This window comes from Olea europaea, unplaced genomic scaffold (assembly GCF_002742605.1).
Source record: "Olea europaea var. sylvestris unplaced genomic scaffold, O_europaea_v1 scaffold1565, whole genome shotgun sequence".
Lineage (NCBI taxonomy): Eukaryota > Viridiplantae > Streptophyta > Magnoliopsida > Lamiales > Oleaceae > Olea > Olea europaea.
Window position 1 is genome coordinate 318,950 of NW_019233257.1, and position 3,081 is coordinate 322,030.

Below are 3,081 nucleotides of genomic sequence, written 5' to 3' on the forward strand. Positions count from 1 at the left end.
AGCAAATCGCCACTTCAGGTCCCCTATTCCCCTTCTTTGTCTATAAATCCTGTCGCTGCCTCACCTCTTTGTATTATTCTTTACGCATTATGATTTATTTTCTATTGAATTTTCTGCCAGTTTGCATCTAATTCGATTCTGTTACGATATAACATGATCTTGATTGTTATTTTTTCGTAAAGTTGAAAAATTTTGTGGTGGGTAGCGATGATTATAAAGTAATTCCTCGTACTGAATGCTGTTGCCACGGCATGACAGACCATTTTTACACCCATAGAATATGAGCTCTCACCCATCTATTTGATTTTATTTATTTGTTTATTTAGTTTCAATTTAATATTCAATTTTGAATGGTGTAGATATCGGCTAGATTTCTTTGAAATTTTGTTTGGTGATGTGCCGGAGTGTATTCTATGTTGCAATTAAAGGTACGCATTTTGAAATTTATGATTGATCGATAGAATAGATTTGATTGTTTGTAGTTTACGTGAATAACATATTTCTGTTGGTGCGGACACAGGGTTTATGCTATTCATATAAGTTGAATTTTTTGATGAATTTGATTATGATTTGTATAAATAAATCATATTTAGCATTGCAATTGACATATCACTTTCAATGCTCCTAAAATCGTTCACAAAGGAATGGTTTTCATTGACAGGATTCTTGATAATTTAGTACTGAAATAATAAGATATAAACCAAAAGGAGCATCCGTATATCAAATCAAAGCAGAAAGTTTGCTTTGAATAAATAGGCTATCTTGATCAAATAAGTTTAAAACTCTACATTTGATTGTTTAAGAATGTAGAACATTAATTATCTTATGACCTTTGATTAACTTATCAAGGTGAAAAAAGTATGTCTTGATTTGATAGCTGCTTTCAATATAAGAAAGTAAAATAAAATTAGAGACTTTATTTTGAGAAAAATAACTTTTAGCTACTGTCAAGTTTTAAGTTCAGTTACATGTTTGGCTAAGCTTAAAATTTGACTTGAAAGTAAATTTACTTTTATATAAGTAAGTATATTTGAAAAATAAGTAATAACTTTGTTTGATTGACAATGATAGAAAAAAAAATGTTTTTTTTTGCTTAAAGAAAAAGCGATGTTAAAAAACAAAATCGTATTTCTAATAAGTATTTTTTTTGCTTTTAATACCATGTCTTTTGTGACTACATTTTACTGAATGATTGGTTGTCCCAGTTATTTGTTACTTTGAATGTTGGTTTGAAAAGTGAGCTGGGCAGCGATAATTAAAAAGTAATTCCTCATTCTCAATGCTGTTATCATGGCATAATGGACAATTATGGTATCCATAGAATTTGAGCTTCCACCCATCTAATTCTGAATGGCTTTTCTGAATTTTATTATTTATTTTTCTCATTTTCAATATAAATTGCCATCTATTTGTTATCTTTTGTTGAATGGTGGGAAAGGTAGGTTGCAGCTTGGTTTAATTAAATTCTATTTGGTGATGCTCAATACGTGTTGCATATTGCTATTACAGGAACTAATTTGGAAATTTATATTAGATTGATTCGTAGTGATACTTGGTGGTTTAAACAGTGCTATGTTGATGTCATTTCAAATTAACAGGAATGACATTTGGATTGTTGGTGCATTTCAGCCTGGTACAGGGTTCATGCACTTTCCCAGCAAGTTGAATTTTGGATTGCATCATATATCCTATTTGACACTTGCAACTGACTATTATCATTGATAATGCTCTCTTGAATTGGTCGCTACAAAATTTTCTGTAGATCGTAGAACTGAAATAAGCCATCTGAAGAACAATGAATTGAATTTGAGAAGACTCTCATTTCAATGCAGAAGGGCCTTATCAAGGGCAAGAAGTTTATATTGATTATATATTCAATGCAAGATTTGTAGTATGTTTAGTTGTGCTTAGAAGTGGCTTTTTAGCTTCTCTTGGTTGCATGCAGAGTTGATACTTTTAAACATGACCAAATGTCCTCTTAATATATTGCATTGATTATTGATTATAAGATAATCAAGGTAAACTTTTTCACTTAAATTATTATATCAGAGCAAAAAGTGGGTTTCCTAGTCAGTTTCAGAAGAAAAAATATTGAAAAAAACTAGTTTGGCACGTATTGTTGTAAACTAGGAAACTTATGCGACAAGATAGCATGCTGGTTTGGTCAACTAACAATGTTGACCAGTTAACAATGTCAGAAGCAGTGCCAAAATTCTAGGTGGCAGGTGATGATTTGATGGAAAAGATGATTGTGTTTTAAACAGATCAATGATAGAGTGTCATGTGACATTATATCAATCTTTATGCTAATTATTTTGGCCATGTACCATGGTTCCGAAAATGTTTTCGATGAAGTAGCATATGTTTCTACCCCAAACGGAGTTTTAGAACTCTACTGTCTTGATAAACCTCTAAAGGTTTAATCATCTTATTTGTTCATGCTCCCACCCTATTTTCAAGAATAGATAAGCCGATGGAAATATACAACTATGGCTGCATGATTGAAATAGAATTGTGGTCGGACTGATAATCTATCTTTACAACTTCTTGCCTAATGAAACTCTGATCACCAGTTTTATATGAATCAGCAGTACTAATATGATTGAAAAGGAATGTGGCTGCTTTATTAATCAATCTGGTTTATAGCTGCATGATTGAAATTTTTACTAGAAGCAATTCATCCCGAACTACAGAAAAATGCAAGTGGACTAATAGACTTCAAATTAGTACATAACTTGTTACTTATGAACTCTTCCAAATGTCATCCGAACGATTTTCAGCTAGTCCCAGCAATAGGCTAACTGATTGCAATAACGTGGAGCCAAGTTCCCAAGTTTAACCCCTTGTAAGTCTTTGCAATAACACTAGTAATAACAATTTTAAAACAAGAGGCTTAGTTTCGAGTTGATAAAATGAGAGTCTTGGGTACAAATTTTTAATAATCATTTCATTTTCTAGTTCGTCATGTTAACTGAATTAAGCATGAACGCAGTGAAACGATCATCAATGTGGCAGCACAACTGAAGAACATCAAAATCCAAACATAAAATATAAGCAACATAAACATAGTAGGAACCCATT

General features: G+C 31.7%; 1 long non-coding RNA gene across 1 annotated transcript; it reads left to right on the forward strand.

Annotated features, from left to right (window-relative positions):
• The first annotated feature begins 25 nt into the window (after positions 1 to 25).
• Positions 26 to 2,114, forward strand: LOC111376843. Its single transcript, XR_002699568.1, has 2 exons — positions 26 to 428; positions 1,599 to 2,114. It is a non-coding gene; the product is annotated as an uncharacterized LOC111376843 (long non-coding RNA).
• The last annotated feature ends 967 nt before the right edge of the window (positions 2,115 to 3,081 follow it).